Source organism: Ischnura elegans, chromosome 5 (genome assembly GCF_921293095.1).
Source record: "Ischnura elegans chromosome 5, ioIscEleg1.1, whole genome shotgun sequence".
NCBI lineage: Eukaryota > Metazoa > Arthropoda > Insecta > Odonata > Coenagrionidae > Ischnura > Ischnura elegans.
Window position 1 is genome coordinate 39,007,323 of NC_060250.1, and position 25,454 is coordinate 39,032,776.

Genomic DNA, 25,454 nt, shown 5'->3' on the forward strand with positions numbered 1-25,454 from the left:
TCAGTTTCTCAAACTAATATAAAAAACTCTTATTGTTTCTTTAGTAGCATTACTTAATTTCATTCTTATATTCGATTATTATTATTTATGGTTCTTTGGCGAGCTTTGCAGTCTCCTCACGAAGCGTCAAAGTTTTGCAGCGATCAGTTTCCCGTTAAATTTAAGGCAAGTGAGAGTATTTGCAGACTGCTACTCCACTTATAACTGAAATGAAATACGACAATGAAATGAAACTGAATACGACAGTGAATATTATAAATTAATTGCACGATCTCCACATAAAGCGGTATTTAGCATCAGACTGAAATGTTTTCTTATGATTGTTGGGGATCGTCATAAATTTGTTTCGCTGGGCGCAATGTAGATACTTCTCTGTCGACCTAATTAATTGAAGATATTTTAACGTTTACTTCCGTGTCCGAGATGGAGAAACCCTGTCTTTTGTTGTTAATATAACCTTATACACGCAAATGATTCGATGCGTGGGTTGAAGCACCTTCTTTATGACCGAATAACAATCGGGGAATCGAATTGTGTCGACCAGGTTTTCTCTTTCTTTATCCCATGAATAATCTTGTTGAACAACTTATCCCTGCTCCCTTTTAAATTATTTCGACTCTTGACCCCACACTTTCTCGCCTTCACTTTGGAGACCTGGCGGTGAATCACGTACTAGATCTATTCACCTACCCGTTCCCAAGTCCCCATTTCGTCTCTCTCAGCTCTCCTTGGCTTTCTCAGTCGCTGCAGATGGACTACAATTCATCGAGCCTCCTCAATAGGCGTGTGGCGGGGGATGCTAGGAAACCAGACGTAAGAAATAAAAAACGAGATGAGAATAAGAAGTTACGACAAGCATTATTTTATTCCTTTATTTTCTTTAAAGTCTATTAGTCCCATGGATGAGGGGCCATCTCTTTCACGAGATGACTTGCCAATTTTACCAGTAGAAATTCGGCGAAGTCTTCCTCGAACATACACTCTGGATTGTACGCTGATCTATTTCTTCCATCAAAAATGAGGGCGTTAGTACACCAGCCGTTTACAAATGAAAAGAAAATGCTGTCACAAAATTACGCGCAGAATTTATTATAGTCTTTATTATACAGGGGAAAAACGAATTATCATGCATATCGGTACGATAAAATATCTCTCATAATTTATCGTTTCTGTCAGACATGGATCGGGGGGTTCTAATATGATGTTGACCGTGTCGCTCTTAAAGATATTTATTCTCATTTGCTCAAGCAATCTTACCCAAGCGTGCAGCCTCCGACTGTCTTTAATTAATTCGTTTAACAACTACGCAACGCCTTCTGTACGCGCATGACATTTTTTGACGAATTTCGCAGATTCTTTTGTATTTTAATAACATAATGGAACAGAGTTCCACGGGAATTCAGAGATTCTACATATTTAAAAAAAATATTATTTCGTAAACTCTTACCTCTGGAAGGTAAATAATTGTATTTAATTTCATATGGAGTACAGTATTGTTTTCTTTTGTATAATATGTATCCGCCTCTATGGTACTTTTTCAGCATGCACTGTTTTGAGCTCAAGTTATAATTTATCAATCGTTGTGTTCTTAGTGGACGATGTAAGTACAAGAAGAATATATTATTTTCCTGTGCAATGCTTTCCCCAATATTTTTACGGACGAATTTCAACGCTTTCTGTACCTCCGTAGAAGTTTTGGTCGAATCGCGCAGCTTTCCATTGCATTTTATTGCAAGTTCACTCGGTACACGACATTTAATTCGAGATTCATCATCGCATCTCTCTTTGCCAAAATTATCCCCCGGTTATTTCGATTGATGATGCCGTTTGACAAGACTACATCCGCCTCTTTCCTTTTACGATTCCGCCGGGGCCAACTTCCATGTTCCTCCCCCCCCCCCCCCTTCCACAGCTCTCTCCCGCTCGACCTTCTCCTACGCTTTTTCCGAATTAAATTTTGCTCAATCTCTCATTTCATTCGTCCACCTTCACAATAAATTCTTCTGCCCACTCGTCACCTGTCGTTCCTCTCTCATCCTCGTCATTCAATCAGAATGACGCAATATTTTCAACATGATCGTCATTTATATTTACTTGAGTGGGTGACGTATTTCCTTTGGTTATTTCAGTTTCTCAACCAAATGTGCCGCACTTCTTCAATCATCATTTCATAATGTTTATAAAATATTAGTTCAGTATTTATCGATCAATGGTAGTGGTGTCTGCTTCTTTCTAGTAGTCATGTATCTCGTAAGGTCGTGGTTGTTTTGCTGGGGGTTGAACCCATTGTAACCCAATATTGCTTCTATGTAACATCAAAATTGGACACATTTTCAGCGCCATTCAGAAAATATTCTATATAAACTACTAAACTATTATTATAAATATTAAACTACGTTTTCTCTTGTGCTATAAAGTTTAATGGCGAAATATTTAGCTTCCACAATAATTATGATTGATTAGAAAAGTTTCACATATTTTTAAAAATGGTAGTCTTGAAATGTAATTTCTCCCAGACGCAGATCTGCGTTAGAAAGGGGAAAAGTATTATCTTATTGCAACAGTAATCGATGAATCCTGTCCTTTGCCTTTAAATGTTAAAGACGGAGTTAAAAATATTGAAAGTCAGAGATATTGAGTGAAAATCTACGAAATATATTTTCTCAATTCTCTAAGTATGATATGCAAGATGGTGTTTATAATGTTCATTTGATTTATTTTCCATCGCTGCTGAATGAATTTACTTTTCCCTTTCCCCTTGATTTGGAGTTAACTTCTTTAAGGGGTATTTTTTTGGAAAACAAGCTTAACGTCATGGTATATTAGATATCATATACATATATAATATTTGTAATCAGCTCGATGATACGAAATATATATATTTTTACACTCGTGGTGTCCGTAGAATGATTTCTAATCAATGAAAGCTTTTGTGGAGGATCGTTTTGGCCTTATAAATGGTTGTGAGATCTTAATGCGCATTGTCTTTCGAGAATGTATTAGCTGCTCATTATGTTATCATAACCGAGCAATGCTTGCTTAATAGAAAATGCTCCTGTGATTGCATTGCTACCCATATAATGATGCATTTTTTGGCGTCGAGAATCCTATGTTCTTTCACCAACTAATTGATTTCAGCTACTTAATGTTGAGATGGACTGAAACAGTTCTTTTTTGAGAATATGGCTAAGCATTTTAGGGTTGGTTTTATCTCTCCTCGACTTTAGTGCTGTCATGAGATTTTTTCTGACTTGCCTCATCAAATATGATTAGAGCATTTTCCATGTGGGCCATAATGGGATTCACTTCATTTCCGAAGGGCAGTGGTCATCGACTATGCCTTATACTCAGTCCTTTTGTTCTAGGGTTACTAGGTCGTTAAAAAAAACCTCCGTCGTCATAAATGAAAAATGCATTTACGGGTCATTGGCATGATCTCGTTATTCAGCTGAAGGTCAGGGTGTCAGTTGAGAACCCTCATATAATAAAAGCCATTGTGTCATGCTTTCTCAGGTATAGTAGAAATAGTTTATTGTTTACTTTTCGATCCGAGTCGCTTAGGGAGCCATTTCTAAAGCATCCAACGACGAGGTTTTGAAGGGTATGTTGCTTGTCTGATTCGTCGCAATGGATTTGCTCTACCTTTGATCTCTTTTACGGCGAATAATTAGTCAATTCACATGAATAGTGTGTTGTTGTTATTGTTAGCGTATTGTTACAATTTGATTATTATTTTTGTTTGTATACGTAAAATTCGTGTTGATTATCAGCCGTCGTAAAACGTTTATTTTCATGCTGGTGTATGATTCGCCCCAAGACAGATAAGATATTAGGAACACGACTCCTACGTCAATCAGCGTACTCTCTCGGTATGCCATTTTTACTCTCGCCTTTCGATTCTTATTGTTTTTATTCAAAGTCAATAACGGTAAAACCTTCGACCCTCTCATTAGACTATAAAGTCGTTAACATATTTTCCGATGAGTAAAAGGATTTCAAACATATTTCGGGTTATCGAGCCATCGAAGAAGTCGTATATTCATCGTGTCGAAGTATTTATTCATCTCGAAAATTCCATTTAACCACGTTTTATTTCTCTCTCTCGACTTCCTTTTCCTCTCGCACGACCGCTCTCTTCCGAGTCTCCTTCTATGTCACTCTCCTTCCCCATGAATCCATCGATATAGTCACTTACATCTCGCATTGAGTCACCTCCTCGGTTGCCTCTGCTTGGCCGCATGGCGCCCGCACCACCTTCTTTGTTGAGGATAAGGGCGCCCGCGAATACGTGAGGTGCGTAAGGATGGGTCGTGAATCAAGATGGCTCTTGGCGACGCGACTCCTTTGCATGTTGCCGATGCTTATAGATGCTATCAGAAAGAGGAAGATGCCGGAGCTCCGTTATGAGAACACACAGATACTATCGGATCATATCTTATGCTTACGTTTTATCTGTCGACACAAATTAAACTGTTGGAGTGAAAGGCTCTTGCTTTGTATTCTGATCATGTTTCACGGAATTTTTGGCGCAAATTTTATGTTTTTCTTTCATATCACTTTGTTCACAATTTTTTTCGAAAGGGTTACTCTGTTTTGCAACTGTTCATTGTATCTGGAAAACATTAATTTGCTATATTATATCGCGAAATCATCGTGAAAGAGAGCTAATGTTGTTTTAGAAGCTTTTTTTTCTTCCGGCCAGATAGTTGGTGCCTTTACTTGCGCCCGCGATTTCTTGGAATAATATTATTTATATTCGGCCAATGTTTGATGGTACAGGTAACACTTCCACCTTATAATTGCTATGCCAGCGAAATACCAAGATCCGAAAATTAAGAGGTTAGAATAATTAGTCGACCACAGGGGCATGATACGTGAGCTTCAATGCTTCGATTATAATGATCAAGGATATGAGTCGACGGTCGAAAATTGACGATGATCAAGAATCACGATGTTTCGAGAATACGATAATCAGGAAGACCATCGAAAATCGAGGATCACCACCTTTACCCATGAAATCACTGAGGATGCACGACAGCAATTGACAATCGAACTACATCAATTATTCGCAAACATCGAAAATTGAGTACCGTAGATGTAGGAGGCCATTTAAAATCGAGCATCAATTATAATTGCAAAACAATGACCATCAAATTCTTACGATGATAAAATGGCCCAAGTAATGTGGTCACTGGCCGTCACTGAGGTAGCGTAGGCAGTAATAGAAAGAGTGAATACGCATTTTGGGTCTTGGGATACTTCTAATTCCTATTTTTTATTATAGAACATTACAATGGTATGAAAATGATGAGCGTTTAAAATTCCATTGTTGTTTTATTCGAAGAGAAGTTCCTTTTGAATTAAATGGTATCCCATTATATCCATTGATAATGGAAATCGATGATCGGCAGCCAGCGACAATTGACAGTGGGTAATAATCGACTCAGTATCCAATACGGTGTACGACGTTCAAGCTTCGTTATTATATATACTTTATATTTATAAATGTATTACTTTATTGTTTACAGAGTTTACAATTTTATATTTAGTTATTACTACATTTTCGCTACTCTAAGGATTTTATTTACAAAAAATAAGCATTCATTCTGGCTTTGATAACAATACAGTGAACATTGCTGTCAGATTTGCATTTCAAGTTAATTTTTGGCGTTCTTATTTCGGGTTTAAATTTTTAATTAGGATCTAAGAACCCTAACCGTATGTCTGCATCGATTGGATATTATTTGAATCAGCATACCTTCATCCATGAATCTCGATGGATCTTCAGCTCGGCGTGCTGCAGCCCCTGAGTCAGCGACCACGTATCCGTGGCCATCCTTCCGTCTGCAGATAGAAACCTCCCGTCTTCAACTCCCCAGTCTCCCCTCCGTAGATGGAAGCGATCTTTTTTCTCCTCTTCCACGACCACCTTATAGAGCGCACCACTGCTTCCTTCCTTCCTTTCTTCCATCCCATTACCTTCGGCCAACAACCCCGGTGGGGAGAGCTGATTCCTCTTCTTAGGCATGCATGTTCCTCCCACCCGCCCTAGCCTTTGTCGATCTCCTTCTTGCCCGAGCACCTTCATTCGAACCCCCGCGATCCCCAGCTCCATATAATGATGGTCGATGCATCCATGCTCCCTTCCAAGGGTAATGAGCACCGCCAGCACTCGAAGCCGGTGACTAATGATACGAGCCCTTCCGTGGGTTACCCCATTCAACCGTTCCGAGAATATTCATCTTTCGAATCGTGGTCGATTCGCCTTCAGGGGTCGTTTTACTCCCGTGAGCGGGAAGGGAGGGTGGGTCAAAAAATGTGTTCTAGTCTCTCGTTCGGATGTCGTCATGTTGAAGGCGGTGCCCTGAGAACGACATGCTCCTTAAGGTCTCAGTAGTTCAAGAGGGTAATTTATTGGAGATACACCGTAATAAATTGTTCTAGAGCGCTGAGGCGTGATGGCTAGTAGCTAAAAAGGCCTTACTGGGTAGCCTGGATGGTTAGGCGTCGATTTGGACACTACCTAAAGATATGGGATTAGAATAATGTAGGGTAGGCAGTTAGGGAAAAAGTGAATATTCATTTTCACTTTTTTTCATTTATGCATTATGCATTTTTTGTTGTTAAAAGGGTGTAACTCACTAATCCCTTTTGCTTGCGAGAGTTTTCATCAGCCTAAGTGCAGAGTAGTGTTAGAAAATCGTTATTATAACGTATATTTTGTTGAAACCAAGGCGGGAGTGATAAATTAAGGGGAAAGTACAAGTATCCTAAATCTTCAGTAGTGTAATTTATCAAAATTTTCCCAATATCCCATGCTTTATTTCACTATGCTAGCAAAACATCAAAAAGGCATGAATATGATAATTTTCGCGCGTACTCGGTGGTGTAATTGGAATGTACCACGCGCCCAGGGACCCATATGTGTCCATGCCAAGGGCGGCGGCAGCCAGTGATTACACATCCGAGAAACTTGGCTCGAAGAAGGCATTCCGAGAGCATGGAAATCTTTGCGTGGGTGATCTGTCGTGGGTGCGCTGCTAGTTTCGTAAAACCCTCCGCGTGCAGGTTCGCGGCGACGTCAAAAGAGGGCGACCCAAGCGGACACGGCGACATCTGATTTCGTCGTCACGGGGGGCGACATAATATCACCGTCGGAATTCGGGAATGCTCTTCCTTGTCTGGGGGGAGGGGGGTGGATTGAGGGGGCCCGTCATCTCTGTGTCCCTCTCAGCTTTCTCCCGAATCTTTTCCCTCTCTGACACACATCACGGGTGGTCACCTACCGCTACGGGAATGGACCGGGCGATCACGAACTGGGCTGACCGGGAAACAAGTTTGCTCATCACTTTTTCGAGCATTAAAGTCTCCCATTATTTTTTCGCCAGCTTTCCACTGCCACTGTTGCGACCAGTTCCGGGTGGATATGATTTTCCGATTTTATTTTCGACAAAGTTGAGGGCAAATGTGACGTTTGTGCCACATATAAGATGAATGTATGCAAACCTTGCTGTGTTGCGTTGGTTTTTCCGTTGTCTTTGTCTTGAGTTGTAACAAATGTGCATTTTTTGACTGACTTTTGAGGTCGTTTATTATTATACTAGTTAAGTGAGATTTTATACGAATTGGAAGTGGATAGTTTTATGTGTAGCGGTTGGGCAGTTTTATATGAAACTCAGCGTAAATTCTCCGCAACAATTTTCTTTCCTTTTATTAAGTCCATTCATTGTCATCTAAACCATTTCTTTCCGTTCCTTCCTAAGTTTCCCTTAAGTTTTATCTCATAAATTTCTGCACTTTTCAAGCATTGAAATCTCCATTTTTTTTATGTTTTCACGACAATTGTTGTGCCCAGTTCAGGGTGGAGGCTATTTTTTGACGTTTCAGTGGTTAAAATCTATGTATGTGTAAAAGACGAGCAGATAGTGCGTAAGCCATGCCATTTTATGCACAATTTCACTGTATTCATCCTAAGCTTTGGAAAACCAAGTTTTTGAAATTTTGCCAGGCCATCTAACGATAGCATTAGGACTTTTAGCAAATACTAATCTCCTCCTTTTTTCGTAAATATACCATGTGTTACTTTTTCATACAATTTTAATGTATTTCTCCCCTCGACCTTTGTATCTAGATCATCCCAATTTGGTCTCATTTTCATTCATCATAATTTCTCTTGTCTCCTCCATTTCAACCTCTTGTACTAGTCTTTACTCATCCTCCTCTTTAAGGTCTATCTACTTGCAACATAAAATCTGCTCTCAACATCCGAATATTTCATTCGAAACTTTCATTTAAACTCTTATAACTCTTTCATATAATGGTATGGCAATTAAATTCTTCCCGTTAGTCTCCTGCACCAAAGGCATGTTCATAATCTCCCGTAATAATTATGTCTTTGTCCGTTTTCCTCCGGGATAATCTCACCATGTTAGATAATTTTTTCTAGTATCTCATTTAAGCAATTTGCATATATGTTAAGCCTCACTTTCTTTGCTCTGGAATTTCCTACTGTTGAAAGGTTATCAGTCATGTTAATTTACCCACGGTGGTGCATATTCATAGTGTACCAATGTGAGGCATAACACTTTTGAGTCGTGTGTCTCGGACGAGTGCGATGAGCATCACACGTGAAGAATTTAGGTCACCTTGATTGAATCCAAGCCAGGAGTACCGAAAGAAAATCTTGATTTCGCCTTTCTCTTCTTTCGATCCGTACTGCCCGTGACGCAAACTTTCGATTGATATAAATCAATTCAGCCATGTGGATGGCTTTCAAGATGATATCTGAGCGTATCTTTTTATCGTGTGACATTCGCTTTGTATTATGTTACTTCTTTTTTCACCTACGTTGCCTTGTATTTCTCAGATACTTTGGTAATGAAACGATGAAAGCGATGCTAAGGCACAATATTGGTCTTTTCATAAGAGCCTTTTAATGTTGATTTTAACTGGGACCTTATATGCGTACGGTAGCATCGTATCCAAGGAGCAACGTGAAATTTAGTGTCGAGCTTTCCAGTGCATGCTGGGAGAGCATTATAAGAAATAAATGTATCATTTTCGAGTTGGAATGAAGGGAAAGAATTTTATATTTTTTCTCGTTGCAAAAAGGATTAATTCTTGAAAAGAGAATGCTAGGCATAAAGCTTGTGACGTTATTGGTCTGAGCCGATATAGAAACCAAATGCTGAGTGATTGACAGCATCTTCTTGGGTTTCCCACCGTATTCGTTGATTTTAATGACAACAGTTTCTTTACGAAATGCTGAGTACACTTAGTGGTGCGCCTGTTTAGGTACATGATTTAAGCCCAGAACGATTGAGAATGCCTCATGGGCACAGGATCTAAATTTAACAACGCTGTCTAGCTATTCATATAAAATCGGGTCGGCATACTGCGTTCGATTTGCCAACAAGTTATACTCCTGAATATCACGTTTCGTCGCAGCATTTATCCGCTAATTTTCAGAGTAAATTACGATTTGAACATAATAGTGCGGGGTGCCGTAACGTGAAGTGCGTAGGATGACATGAGGTAAAAAGAGATTTCACAAGACGACTTGCGTAATGCAACTTGCGGTAAAGATGTTTCCGTTTAGCTATGAGCTGCTTTCAACGCCAAAAAGATATTGCGATATAGTTGCTGCGTGGAGAGGATATCTCCTGCCTAAATACATGGTAGTATTGAGTTTTTTTATCCATAATGATTATGCATGCCAATCGAAATATTTTTATATCATTGAAATCGCCAGTACAATAATTATTCATTAAACTATTCTATTGGATTAGAAATAGTTATTTTATTTTCTTCATTTATTTCGTGAAAATGGTGTAGTTAAATGATAGTAGGTATACTTATACATCCTGCATAACTACTCACGTATTTTAGATAGAAAGGTTTCGGGTTGAAATTCAATGAAGCCTTTGAACACCCCTTAACGAGTCTCTCGTTATACGAGGCGGCCGAAGGAAAGAAACGTGCCTTCTAACTATAACGCGTGAAGTTCCATCTCTTGGTTCATAATCCGAGTTGACTCTACCTTACTTATTCAAACCAACCGTGTTGAACAAATAACTGCTTGTTTGCGTTACCAAATTACCCAAATTCCAACCTTTTTTCACGGAAAATGTCCCGGAATAGAAAAATATGATTGCCAATTCAATTCGGAAAAATAAATATTTCCACTGAAGTGTTTTTCCAAGTTTAATTGGCATTTGGATTTTCATTTCATCGTGTAATTCCACTAAAACTAATTATGTCTCAGCTTAATTATTCTCCTATCATTTCATATCGGTTATACGTAAATATTCTTGTATTTACCGTATACCTTCTGAAAAATGGAACTGAAGGCTATGGTAATATTTTTGAACAATTGTTTTTTGTTTGAGCGTGTGTTAATGATTTAAATTTCCCATTTCACTCATTTCCCTATTGGAATCTTCAGCCTTTCCATTCTCCCTTCCCGCTCCCCTTGTTCAGACTATTGCCAAGGAGAGATAGAGAGAGAGTCGACGCTTCCAAATACGGCTCGATGGAAGAAGGAAGGAAGGCATGGAGGAAGGCAGGTCTCCTCATACGTCAATGCTTCCTCCTCCCCTTCCCGTCATGCCATTCCTCTCTCGACAGTGAGCGAAGTGGGCGGAGGACAGAATCACTTTCTGGAAATGTTCGAGAGGACACAGCTACTCTGTATCAATTTGGCTCCAGTGTGTAGGTATTCCAGTTTACGAGAGTTTAGTCGGAAAAAAATCAATCACTATCGTATTTTATTTCTGTCAGTAAAAGGTAGTTACTAATGGTTGAAGTATCTTTAAGCATCATTAGCAGAGGAGGGAATGGGACCAAATCATCTAATTTCAACGTTACTTGATGGAGCAAATCATGTTTACTCGTAGTGAACATAGTAAAGTACGGTTCCACCGCTATTTATTGCTGAAACAGAAAATATATGTGGCCGTAGGGCTCACCTTACCTGTTCTTTTTATTGCTGTCTATTATTTTCGACGTACAATGCGCCATTTTCAAGATCGCGTATACTATAGAATACATAACAAGTATATAGGCTCGTCAAAACTAAGCGACAGCAACTTTCTATAGCGTGGGCCCAATGTTATATTCTTATATTGATGCAAATTTGATTCTGATAATTTGGTTGTCATTCAGTTTTTTGAAAGGGCATATCGTGGGCGCTTTTATTAATTTCGGAGATTTAATTACGTCGACCAAGATTTGCACTTGTAGATCAGTACAATTTCTAATAAGAGATATACAGTCCGGCTCCAGGCGTTTGCTGCACTAAAGTCACGTCATTGGAAAGAGAGCTGGCCATAACTCTGAACATATATGGACGCCACCGTAAAATCACAAATTACACGCGTCGTATGCCATCTCGGTCAATTTCATTCGACACATTTTTCATGCACCTGCTTTTCCAAAATGCTAATGGAATGGGAGATCATTGGAAAGTTTATTCCTTCCGAGGACAAACTTTTTAATGGATCTGGAAAATTATAATGGCAGCTCTCAGAAAGACTATGTATTCTCGAAAAAAACGTTATTTGTTAAGGAATTGGAATGGAGAGATGCAAATAACCAGTAATAGCATACGCATCATTTTGTGATGATATATTTTCTGAACCCTTCATTTACAACACTTTCTGTTTTAAAGATTTTGATGAAACCCTGATTGTCCGAGAACATCCTCAATAAATTGTGTCATTGAAAAAATGTTAATATAAATCTTATCCTATCCCTTGTAGTATCATTTACGGGAAGCAACAAGAATACTCCGTGTATATTATAACAGTGATTTAAAACGGTTCACTTTTTTATCGCAACATTATTTCCTTCGAAATTCTCTTATATCGTTTTTAAATACTTGAAAATGTCAATGAATTGGTTCTTTAAAGTTATCACAAAAAATTGCCATTCGTTTGCTAGGCTAAATACCTAAAATAATAAATAAACACTGTAACTTACCGCAGTTACTGAACTTTGCGTTACTATTTACAGAAACGCATTTTCATCTGGGAGAGTTGCAGAGGTTTTGGAATGGAATGCCTTCTTTAGTTCCATATATATATATTTTCTTTGGCTGTAAAATGATTATTTTTGTACGAGACAAAGTGAGACATTTCTAATATAAAATTTGTTTGGGAAAAATGCATTGGTATTATCTGTGCCATTTATGGCAACGTTATCAGAACCTTAGATAAAGTATTCTATCCATAGAGTGTCTCATCAAATTATGAATCAAATAGAAACAATCCAAATTATGAGTATCGTGATACTGCGATCCTTATCTGTCTTATTAAATTCCACGTATATTCATTTCTATAAATTGGTGTGCATACCACGTATCTTCTGTGGCATAAAATTTTTTTTACTATGTGGCTGTAATTGATTTTCTGGAAAAAAAAGTAAGGTAGAGATTTCGACGTGAATTAGACGGTAAATAAAATAAGGAAGAATAAAAATTTACAAATCTTCGAGCTCTCATGTCAATGTGACCAATTAGGGAATGAGAATTCCGTCACACTTTCCGACGTGCCTTCATTTCCAAATTTTCGGAATGGCGAAATGGTTGCATCACTCTACTTTTTTTAATGTATATCAAATCGATAATTTGCCGTAACTCAGCCCTGCCTTTTGATCCGACGCGAGTGTCGTGTCCTCCCAGCCTTTCTTTCGGCGTATTTATTTGTCTTGCCGTAATCGGACAGAGATTTTCTCGTCGAGTTGCTCTTTCGCAGTCAAGTCGCGGATAGTTTCACGTCGAAATTCCGTTATTCTCATTTTTTGATTCGTCCCATTTTTTTACCGGCATGATGCCAATTATTGCCGACTGAAAGTAGTCCGTATACCAATCCTTCTTATCTCACCTCCACTCTATTATTTGAAGAAATTTTGCGAAACGCGTTTGAATATTTACGTCAAACGCTGTAGTGTAACGTGTATTTCAAGGTTTTTAGTCATACTTTAAAATTTTCTACAATTATCTCTGCGTATTACATTAGTCATGATCAAATCTTGCTTTCCTTTGTAGCAAACTTTAGACTCTTTACCAGCAGCATTTTATGAATGATATTGGATACCAGTCACTCATTGTTGACTTTCATCTCGCGTAAATCATGCAGTTCAGTTTGTTACCCTTTTTAAGCTCAACTCATTTGTCATTTAAAGGTCAATTTTCATCCGCGCTCAGTCAATTTTAAATTTATATTGAAATTTTATCGGGTCCTCTGATATGAATTGAGTTATAAATAAAAATCCACATGTTCAAAGTAAATTTCTATAAAGCCTAAGACATGTGAACGAAATTGAAATGATACCATGGCCAAATTTAGTTTTTCAATTATTATTCACTGTGGTAAGCTGGTCCTCGATTACTTGGACGATGAACTGGGGATGGTTCCTGGCACAAAACATCAGGGAATCCCTTCCTCGCCGGAACAGAGCGCAGGTAGTGGCAAAGGCTGAAAGCTTTGATAGATATTATTTCATCACAGACTCATTTCCCGATCGCATAATCGTACTTTTTTGTTGTACGTCACAGCCCGTCTAATCTCCGGACGGTTAAATGAGTGCCCTTTGTCTGAGTGGCGATTCAATCTCCTGCCTTTTGATGAATAACCGCGCATCGTGGGGTAAGTAATTGAGGCATTCCTCTCCTCCCGTTAAATGCTTTCCCGCTCCTCACGGTTGAACGTCCTCAACGTCGTCCATCCATCTCTTCGGTCCACTCTCCCTTCAGGCCATGGGGCTCGCGGGGCGCCCGTTAAAGTCGTTCTCATATCCATTCGTATATTTAAGCAGGCTCTCGTCTTCGATTTACTTTCGTCCCTCCTTTTGATTGCCTTCTACAAAGCTTTTTTCAGCTTTTCCTCTCTCTCCACGCAGCCAAAAGAGATAGCGAATTGCCTCGAAGTTCACTTTTGATTTTTAACCCTTAAGAGTGCCCTATCGCGCTCCGCATGCAATGTCACTCTTAGATGCTGATTATTTACTAATCATACATTTGTCAATATTCATTTTATTTTAACATTAACTATTTTCTTTAAATTATAAAAATTAACTCATATTACCAAAAATTCGTCAAATAATATAATAAAAAGGTGAAACCACATATAATAAAGATTTCCTAAAGTTTTTGAACACATACCTTTACTTGTTTTCGAGACCTAATTTTTTTCCCTAACCTACTGCAAAATCAGCAAAAATGCCTCGGAACCTTTAGCATAATACCTAGAAAATCGGTTGACATTCAAAGGGTTAACTCATTTTTTTCGTGATTCGGTAACTTATTTTAATTATTTTGTGAGATTACTTTTATCAATTTCTCATTTTGTGAAGCTCCATTTATCAATTTCACTATTTTTGAGGCCACTTATATGTTTAAAAAAATTTATTTATTCATTCTCGCCATTCTCATATCTATTCGTTCATTTAAGCAGGCGCTCGTCTTCGATTTACTTTCGTCCCTCCTTTTCATTGCCCTCCTGTGCTTTCTACATAGTTTTTTTCTGCCTTTCTTATTTCCCCACGCAGCCATAAGAGATTGCCAGTCGCCTTGAGGTTCTTTTTTATTTTTAACTCACATGTTTTGTAATTCCGGTACTAAATTTAGCTATTTGTGATTCTACTTTTATGTTTAAAAATCTCTTCATCAGTTCTCGCCATTCTCGAATCCATTCGTATATTTAAGCTGGCTCTCATCTTCGGTTTAACTTCGTCCCACCTTTTGATTGCCATCCTGTTCTCTTTACGTAGTTTTTTCTTCTCTTCTTCTTTCCTCACGCAGCAAAAAGAGATTGCGAATCGCCTGGAGGTTCATTTTTATTTTGTACTCTCATTTTTCGTTATTCCGGCATTTTATTTTCGTTGCATGTGAAGCTACTTTTATGTTTTAAAGTCTTCCAAATTAAATGTTTATTTCTCTTCAATCAATGACAATCACACTCTTTTTACTTCTGTCATTAATTTTATTTTTAATTTTACGATGTATAAAACCGTTAGTTCTCTGAAAAAAGGGATCAAACTATGCAATCTATATTGTTTGCGTCTAAACATTGCTTGGGAAGAAAAATGAAGCTTCCCAGTCGGATCTTGATAGTGTGACTCGGCATCATCGAGCGATGCCCTTAGCTGAGATGAGCGAAGGGCAACTCAAAGGAACCCGTCGAATCTCCTTGTCGCGGACGTGAATGTTCATCTCCTCTCTCTTCATTTTAGTGAAAGTTGAGAAGAGGCCCGGGCGACATTTTAGGCACTCTGACGCAATTTCGAATGTCTGCTCTTCTTCACTTCGCCTTTTATTAACCCATACCATCTGTGTGTAACCATTATGCACAGAAAGCTGCACCTAGAATGTTTGTTAGGGTGTAGTTTTTGCGTAATATATATGCATTGCGCTACTCGCTAATCGCTTTAGATTCTACCAAAATGGCACATTCGCAGAAAATATGCCTAGGATTAGCTCTTACCACACACATTGAAGCAATACGTACGTATGATGTACATAGGTGAGGGTAGAGTTCACCGTGAACTAGGCTATAGGCCGGTAAATTTAAGATTCCGAGTGAGATAGGTTGCCAATTTTTCCCTGGACCCCCTGGCACTGAGAATTTTTCTGTGGGGTGTTGGATGCCCTCACGTGGGATTTGAACCGAAAACCATCGCCTAGCAGCCCAACTTTCTATCCACTGGGCCAGCATCCTTCTTTTCGTCCCCTAGTATGCCCCAATTTATTGCACCATTCGTGATCCCAAACAGCTCTATCGAGGGCTATATATACTTGCCGCAACTGAGAACTTGCTATCCCAGTGATGTAGAACTAAACCGACCAAACTCAAACCATGCTGAATCTTCACGTAACATTCCAGTAATTAGAATCAAGTATCAGGATAAAGGACCTTGAGGTATTGTCCTGTGTGTAGGCGAAAAAAACCTATGCCAAAACGTAGTTTAGCCAGTATTTTCATGTAGTATCGTATCTTTCGAAAATACTTCCGCGAAATCGCAGTTCCTGAGATATTGATCGAATTCCTCTTGGTTGAGAGACGCCGCTTACAAAATTCTTAATGCGTCCTCAATTGAAAAGTGAGGCATGAACCGCGATTAAGATAGAGAAATGCGTCTTTACTTAACACTTGTACACGAGATTTTTAAAGGATAAAAGTGTTATCTTTGATCTGAGTTCATGAGTGCATTTCGAGGAAATTATGTACGTTCCTTGGGGGACCAGAGATTAGGAAGATGATGTTGAGGAAGAGAGCCGGTGCATAAGCCAATTTGTCTTTCAGAATCTTATTTTCCACGTAATGTCAGTTCTGATTATTCTGATGCATTTTTTTTTTGCCTCTCTATCAAGAAGTTGAAAAGAAAAAAATTTAAGCCTTTCACGTTATGACATCACAGAAATGTCGCAAGAGTCCTCGACGGTGGGAAAAGTCTTCATCATGGTCGCAAGGTGCAGCCGCCTTTCCCGTTGTCCGATCATCAACATTCTCCTTCGCCCTGGGGCCTTGCACTCTGCGCGTTATTTTTGACTGACTTACAGTCGTAATCCGAGACGAGCAACCATGAGACATGCCATTTGGTAGAGCAGGCTAAAAAAACCAGTTTGAGGGCCGGCTTTTGAGATTGTTTCATTTTTATCTTGTGTGGCTTCCTTGTAAACTCACAGCATCTGCGATTTAAGGCTACTCTCCCTCTGTTCCTCATCTATTGGAATGATGATTAATTATACATTTCCCGGAAATCTATCAATTACCCTCTTTTTTGTGATTAATGAAAGGTACTCGGCCGACTCAGAGCCTTGGGTTGGAATAAAAAATAGCTGGGAGAGAAAATGTAATCATGAAAGTTAATTATATCCAGTAGTTTGGAAGTGATTTCTCCATACTATATTCTATTCATTCTGTATCTTGTTTTCGATTCCGAGTACAGCGTAAGACTCGAGGAACTGGACGCACCACTTTAAATAGTAAATCGTAGGATAATGGTCTATATAATGCTTTTTGATTCCTCTTTGTATCGAAAAAGAGAAATTTTGATCTCCTTTTCAAGTATTTTCCGCTCTGTTTTCCACGTATGATAAAGAAGGCTACGTATTTCGAGGTTTTAATTATTCAGAAGACTCTCCCAAACTGCTGGATATGATTAACTTTCATTATTGCATTTACTCTCCCAGTTCCTTTCTTTGGCCTAAAGGACTTATCTTGGCCATGATTTATGCTCGGAATGTATTCCAGAGTATGTTTATTTATTATTTCATGGCCTAATGGTATGATTTTTAATTGGGCTCAACTGAGGTATCATTAAAGCTTACATTTTTGGTAAATTAGAATTGGAATCATACATTTTCAAAATTTTAAATATGACTAGCAATTTATTCATTATTTTCTTCGAGTGATCGTTGCCATCTCTATGCTCCTGTACAGACGGACAAAAGATAGCCAAAAACATCGTGTGGACGCCTAGGCTAGCCAAAAGATGTATACTATTGCATCAGCTGGTAATAATTTGCAAATGGCATTCAGTTTTTTTATTTAGAAATAAAGTATGCTAAAACCGTAGATAAAATAGTTCCATGCATTAGATTCTCATGGCTTAACATTTTAGAATTCTATCAGAAAGCTCTATGAAAGGTAACTATTAATTTTTCATTTTTTTCAACGCGTAAGTGATTGCAAATATCGAAACGGGAATAAAACTGGGCCCAGTCACCCTTTGTGGGCACTTTTACCCGTTTCTGGTGTGGGGGCCGCTCATTGCCGTCGTCTTCTATGATTGCACCCTTGCTGTCCTTGAGCGAGAGGATATGTACGTGTGGGTCTCCGCATGCATTCGCTACGGGGCTTGATCTCCGGTAACGCGCGCGTGTGTGTATGTCGTAATCGATAGCCGTCCGATCCGTATGCAAAACCGATGAGGAGATTTCGTTCCCTCCCCCTTCACACTTCAAAGGCCACCGACGGCCGCCCGTGTCGATGACTGGCCACAGCAACGCCGTTGCTCCGTGCGGTACTCGATGGCGTGGCGAGGGCTTGAAAAATCACAGCACGAGAGAATTTGCGCTCTTCGAATTATGACCGAAGCACAGGTGATTTCTAGCCCCTATACATTCTCCATAAAACTCTGTTGGTACTCCTTAATATGGCCATCCTAAGCAATCCTTATAGGTACTGTTTCCTTTCTGTATTTAGTATGCTGACGTTCATTGGTCGTCAATAATTGTCTCGCGGGATTTTAAGATTCGTCTAGGCTTGCTCCATCCAGTTCTCCCTTTCCATGCCGTCTGCGTTTTTACATGTTCATTTGTCATCTTAGACTCTCCTTTAGTATTTTTAATTTCCATAGCATTGAAAGGAGAATATGACAAAGTAGAGCAATAAATTATTGATGAAAATCATCAAATAAAGTTTACTGAAAAATTAAAAGGTCTTAAAAATAGATTGCTATTGTAATACCATGATATTTTCAGTTGTATTGGACAAGGGATTCCAGGCTAAGGGGTTTTGTAGATGTATTAAAGTGATATTAACCTCTCTGATAAATCAGTCTATCGTCAGATTGCCCTAATTTTTAGTTTTTTCCTTCTTTCTGTCAACTTTCGTTGGCTAGCAGTAAAATCAAGTTTGAATGCTATTTTAGAACTGATCGATATTATCTCCGATAAATTTTCAAGAAGAGCTACCCAAATATTTTTAACCCGGAAGACTTCTACCTAAGTTTTGAAGACCTCAGTGGCAGTAATTTCTCAATCCCATTGTTAGAACGCTCTTCTGTGCTCATCATTGTCAATATACACATTCGTTTTCGCAGTGGATATTAGATTTTACCTCTTGGCAATGATACCACGGAAGACATGTCCATACTTAATCCTCTTCTGCGAAGCTTATTAACTTTGAGTGGCAATGAGTTGATGTTACGACCTCGCGCGGTATGTTTCTGTCACCCAAGCTATCGTTGCTGCAATTGAGAGCTGCCGCCAACCCTTTCTATGGTTTAATCACCGCCCCACGTGATCCGAATGCAAGTACTCGACGAGCTTTCAGTTACAGCCATCACTCGACGTTCTCTGAATCGTCGTATCGCCCACGATCATTCCGTTCTTTGCGAGTCGTCCAACACGTGTTCCAGAAGTTTTATTCGATCGGAGTGATCATCGATCCATGCACTGATTTCTTTCTTCTCGCGGTCGTTGCAATCGAGTTCATTTCCACGCTCCTTCCTTCCTGATTCTTCCAGATTTTTATCTCTGTCCCGAGTCTTTCCGACCTCAGGCACCGATTCATTGTTACTTCGCCAGCCGATCACCGTTGTTTCCTGCTATAAAATATTCATAGTGTTGATAGCAGGTTGTCTATCCGTTCATTCTTTACGGAATCTCTTCCGCCAATGGCGCGCTACGCTCTATTAACTCATTGAATCGTTTTGTGCCCACGAATTTCTACTTGTCATCGTCCTCTTATAAAATGACCGGTATTATTCATTTATTTATTGCGTTTACCTTTCGATATGGGAATTAAAGAGTTTGTTAGAGAGTTCTTTGACTGGGCGCAGATAGGAATAACATTTCTTGGAGGTTTTGAGAAAATAATGTAATATTAATTTACTGTAAAAATTAGTATTTTTTTAGAATTATGAAATGAATTATTGAATAATTATTAGTGAAGAATCATCGCCGGTAAGAAATAAAAAGGCCTCTCACATGTTATTAACTTATGATAGCAATAAAAACTACCTGCCACTAGTAATTTGAGTTCAGAGGGAATTTCGAAAGCATCGCTCACAATTCATATTTCAGATACGAATCCAATAATGTAAATTCACTCTGATCATACGGATGGGTATGAATAATATTTTAGTTCGATTGTTTTCTAAACCTTGAACGTAGATCATATCAAAAAGTGAAAATACTGGTAATTTTTCCGCGCAAAATATTTCAAAAATAGCGAAGAGCCATGATTTTGACGAGCATGGTTCATAAAAAAAAGGTTCTCAACTGCTCTATTTTTAAACACATTTCATTTTTTATTTTTACCGGTCTATAGTTTTTTTTAGTGCACCCCGCGAAGGTTTTAGGTATGTTTCCCGACGTTTATTCGCCGTTGCTGGCCACATTCTGGGAGGCAATGACCTCCGGGTGTCACGAAGCGTCTGGAAATGTAAAAAGTTTTACGCGGGGTACACCGGAAAAGAACGAAAAGAAAAAAGAAGGTCATTATGATGCGCAAAAATTTCCATCAAGATAAATTACACCAGATTAATTCTGTTAATTTCAAGTACGCTCGTACTTCAATCCTCACCTCTCTTGTTCATCCGTAGTTTATGCTGACTCTTCATTTTCTCCTCATTTTGACTCCTCGTTGTTGACGAAACTTGCATTATTTACCTCAATCCTTATTTGAAGACCTCAATGGCAGTAATTTTTTAATTCCATTGTTAGAACGCTCTTCTGTGCTCATCATTGTCAATATACACATTCAATATGCATAATTTCTCCAAGTAAATTTAATGTAGGAGGAGCGGCTATATTAGAAGATCTTAATAAAAATCACCAAAGAGTTATTCTAGGCGTAAGATTTATTAAACCCTTATTTAAAAATAGTCTTCGTCTATCAACACGTTCATAAGAAATATTAGCTAAACAAAACATACCAGAAGAACAAAGACCATGTGCAATCATTAAGGTATATGAACCACTTACTCCCCAATAACTTATTGTCATTAAACCACCAATTACAATTCCTATATGAGCAACGGAAGAATAAGCAATTAAAGACTTTAAATCAACTTGACGTAAACAGATTAAACTAACTAGAACACCTCCAATAATTCTAATGGAAACAAATAAAAAATTAAAAGTTACCCCCAAATAATAAATAAGGGAAAAAACACGAATCAAACCATATCCTCCTAGCTTTAATAACACTCCTGCCAAAATTATAGGGATATCACACCTTTTTTGCTCGAAAAACTGGGAAAGGATTATTCCGCCCTCGGGAGAACACCTGTTGTTGAGCGCGTTATGGGAGTATGATTTGAAGTGAGGTGGGAAACGTAGGCCAGAGAGGTAATGTAATGAAGGAGCGATGGCTTCTAATTAATCAGCAAACTCTTTACTGGAGGAATATACTCGGGCACTTCCGCCCTCGCTTTTAACTTGTTCCTTATCCCTCATGTAGGAAGTTAAAATCTTTGTTTACCACGCTCGAAGTGATTTCATTCATTGTCTTGGGAAAATATTTTTTGTGTGATTCACGCAAGCATCTTAACCTCTCCTCTTCATGCTTTATTTTTACTTAACTGGGTACTCTAAAAGCATAATTACTGGAAGCAACATTCATGTTAAGGGTTAAGAGGAAGGCATGGGGGCAATGTGGGCAAAGCCGTCGTGAGCATACGAAATTAGGCATTCAAACTTCCATCCTCCTCCGAAATTCTTGCGACACACACTCAATGCTAAAAAGTATATAAAAGCAATTAACTAGACAAAGAAAATGTTTTGTGATAATGGGTGCAGAAAAGCGGTTAAGAACAGTAAATATTTGCAGAAAACGAGATAGGTGAGATCATAAAATCATAGGGAAATTACAACTTCTTCCTGCTGAAGACATACTTACACAATAAGGCATAGAACCTCCTGATGAGCCAAATATGGCTCAGAAGGACTCAAAATGTAAAGAAAATAATGGCCTGTCTCCATAATTGTTTTTTACACCCAATATAAAAAAATCACTTGATATAGTAGCGAATGCTGAGGGAAATGGTTGGCCAAAAAAACAAACATCTGGAAACGTTGCCTTGAATTCAAGACACTAGTATCGAATTTGTCAAGGGTATCCTTTCAAAATATACCTTCTTTCCGAATGTAACATCCTTTAAAGATTTTTCGGGCTACTTTTCCTTGTTTTCAGAGTTGTCAGCCATGGAAATTATGATACCTCTTTTCCTCCCCAACCTTAGTCCATCGACTCGATGTTATTTTAGAGTGGCGTTTTATTAAGCAAAAAAAAACCTCGTAAACTATGATTCGGTAAAATTCATCGTACCCTGAAATTGCAACAGTATTAAAGTGTAAACTTGATTTTTAGCCATGATCATTATCCCTGTAACTAATTGAAACTGGAAATCGTTTCCAGTGCACTAATGGAACCTTCCTTCCATTAATAGAACTTTTCGAGCTGTTAGAACTAAAATTGAATCGAAATTCATTTTTTTTCACCATCAGATAATTGCCAAAATTTTGTGGTCGAAATTATTGCTTAGGTAATTACCCCAGGCGCCTCATTCCGCTCATTTAGTCGTGAAGCATATTCATGAGAAAATTACCAACCCACATTATTGGCATTTTGATTTTAAATTGAGTAGATAAACGCATTTCATCCGTCTTTAAAGTTCGTCTTTGACTGCAAAAACAAGATATAGAATTTCTGGTTTGAAATTTGAAAATGAGACTTTTTGCTGCTGATTTTTTTCCATTGAGCTGCTGTATGTATCTTTTTCCCATCCTCATCGTTCTCAGCGTTAAATTAAGGTTAAATGAATAGTATTCATTAACGTGGGGCGCTGCTAATTACGTGAGGATTAATAGGAAGAGGCAATCTCAGACGACGGACGGTCACCTCCCTCGCCATTTACCGCTCCCTCTATTTCTTCCGCCCCCGCGGAGCGTCGCCGCTTCCGCCTTCCGTCACTTCCGGTGGCAGGTGAGCCACCTCTGGGGTGGCGCGTGAATCACAAAAGGAGGATGTGCGCGATCGGGGATTAAGGTGCCCGGATGTCGCGGTGGTCAAAGCATTTCTTCTCCCTTTAGGATGGAGTCTTTGAAGCGTCACTTGCATCAATGAGTTCAGTGGTTATTAATAGCCGTCGATTGAAATTGCACCCTAGGGGTGCCTCCTTAGCTTACCACGTCTTCCGCATTATTGAGGAAGGACTTGAGAAATATCATTTTATGTCGTGATAGTATCTATGGGTTCGTTAACGAATATGTTGGCGGTCTTGGAGCAGAAATTCCATTTTTTTAACTGAATGGAAATTGTGAATAAAAAATAAGCATCTTTCCATATAACCGTTGTAAATAACTGCCGATTGCAGATCTTTTTAGAAAATCATAATGATTTTTACATGTATCTTACGTGAAATATTGCTCGAAATTTATCTTTATTATTATCTTTAACCTATCCTAAGTAAAATCTGACTGAAGATTCATTTAACGCTTGCCATAGGAATTTAAATGGAGAGTACTGCAAGGACCAGAAAAACTTTTAAGAGTGTCTTTTACCTATCCACAATAATTCTTATGAAAATACCTCGAAACTAGATGTATTGTGGAGGCCTATTTCAGTAAGCATTGCATTAAAAACTGGGTTCATCTTCCGTTCGTTAAACTTCTTTGTAATTCCACACTTAACACTTTGCTCTTTTCAATGCTGTAATTTATTTTACGATACGAAATATATTTCTTTCTTTGCATTCCCCTCGGAATATTCAACGTTTCACTTATTCCTGCTCCTAACGCGAAAAAATAACTGCCTATGATATATCGGTAATTAATTTAATAATTAGGATTTATTATGATTTTTTTTCGCTGTGAATATATTATTATATCTGCGTCTTTTATATATACTTCCCTCTCAAGGCCGGGGGAGGGGGTGAGGATGAGAGTAGCCAGGTGTCTAATCAAGGTTCAACGGCGTGAGATTTTCACACACAGTGGCCATGGGAGGGTTGCGGTACTTCTTTCCCTTCGTCCACCCACGGTTTCTCCGGGAATTCCTCTATTCAGGACTATCAAGTATTAGTCTCAGATGGATTCAGATGAAAATAGCCTTAGGCCATAAAAATGTAGATAGTCTAGCGATCTCCCTTACAAATACATAGGGAAAGAAGCTTTAATTAAAATATATACATAAAATATTATTAAAAACTATGTGAATAACCTGTTATAAAAAAACAAAAGTTAGTATTTTCGACACATCTTCGAAAAGAATGTCGCCTCTCGGTGTCATTCGGTGTCGGAGGAACGCTGAATCGTTTAAGTCAGCAAATATTCACTTCGATAATGGATTCCAAGCTTTTGCGGTAACACTGGATGATTTTGTCAGGTTATGAAGCTAAATGAAGGTAGAGATTTCATAATTATTTTTTAGAATTTACAATAATATTTCCATCATTTTCAAGAAAAGTGATACATAAATACTGAGGAAAAAGAATGCATTCTGGTCGCTTTCAAGATCAGCTGCGTGTGGTTTGTGTGACCAAGATTTAGCAGCTGCATATTGGCACACCATTGAGGTGATCATCGTATGAAAATTATGCTGTTATTGCGTCATAAAATGACCACGGAGGATATGTCGACATTAAACCACTAGCGGCTGGTCACAGATAGGATTGTTGCAGGTCATCCTCGCTGCTCAACTTAAAAACTGTCCAATCATAAGACTGTAGCCGTTATCCTGCCAATGGGTGCTTGTGTGAAGTTTACCTAAATTGTCATACGCATCCAAACCATTAGCGCTGCATTTGCATTGATAGTTTTGGCATTCACAATAGCCTTTGAGTATAAGTTCACAAATAACCTCGGCAGTTAGAAGCCTATACGCAAGACACAACGCTATGATTTTTTACGCACACTGATGTTAATGTACGCCATTAATTAGCATCACTAAGGAGATAATTTACAGTACTAAATTTCCACCGTGAACCAGAAAAAGACAAGAGGAAACTATTTTTTTCTACTTTTGAAAACAATTCGTGCGCAATTTGGAATTTGATTTGGTGTTTTGTCCTTTAAATTCTCTCACAAAAACGTTTTAATTAATCGTTACAACCTGTTTTGTTTTGCGAAAACATGGAAGAAACACATCAAGAAGCAAGTAGTGACAGCTATTGTAGCAGGTCTTCAGGTGCAGGGTAATTAAGGGAGTCCAGTTAATTAAAGGAAACAATTATCTGGAAGTTCAATGGTCTGTTTTAAATGCGGCAGCCTGATGGTTGGCCGAGGAACCGGAGTCTCTTTCTCACGTTTATCGAGGAAGTTAGAAGGACAGCATTACAGAATTAATAAGCGAGTGAGATTATGAATGCACGCATAATTGGAGGTAACGCACTGTAGTCAACTTCATTGACCAAGTTTGATTTCACGCTTACCAAAAAATTAAAATCGTGCATGTTTATCTGACGGTAACCCATAGGTTATGTTAGAGGGGATCTATAGGTCAACGACGGTGATTAATAAAAGGTATTATCGTTGAAAGACATAGCCTGTGGTACTCATTTATTAAGTCCTTATTCATTGTTTCCACAATGTTTCATTCTTCAAATTTACTATTCATTTTTTCTATCCATCTTTATTTCTTATGACTGGTATTTTACATGCCTCTTCCTTAGTGTTTTCTGAGCTCTACCCTCACGTATCAAAGCCTAACTTTGATTGAATCAAT

General features: G+C 38.5%; 1 protein-coding gene across 1 annotated transcript in view; it reads left to right on the forward strand.

Annotated features, from left to right (window-relative positions):
- The window catches only part of LOC124159670, a 309,866-nt gene that overhangs the window by 85,742 nt on the left and 198,670 nt on the right, over positions 1 to 25,454 (forward strand). The window lies entirely within an intron of this gene.